The following is a 301-nucleotide window of genomic DNA, read 5'->3' on the forward strand; positions in this document are numbered from 1 at the left end:
GTGCAGGGCCCTCCCTGGTGTCTCAGCAGGTTAAAGCACAGCACTAAGAAGCTAAAGCCCCTTCAGAGTGAGTTCGATCCCCACCCGCCTTGGAGGTGACCACATGGCACTGCAGACCTCTCCTGACCAGCCTGCTGCTCCCCTCAGCTGTGTACTTCATCGATCTGCCTATTCTGCTCCCCACTGTCTGGTGAATCCTCTCACTGCCCCTGCACCTCTGGCCTGTACCCCAGTTCTGTATGAGTAAATAAATCTTAAAAAAAACAAAACCAACCAAACAAAAAAAATAGGAGGTTCAGCT

This window comes from Condylura cristata, unplaced genomic scaffold (assembly GCF_000260355.1).
Source record: "Condylura cristata isolate star-nosed mole 26May11 unplaced genomic scaffold, ConCri1.0 scaffold00006, whole genome shotgun sequence".
Taxonomy (NCBI): Eukaryota; Metazoa; Chordata; class Mammalia; order Eulipotyphla; family Talpidae; genus Condylura; species Condylura cristata.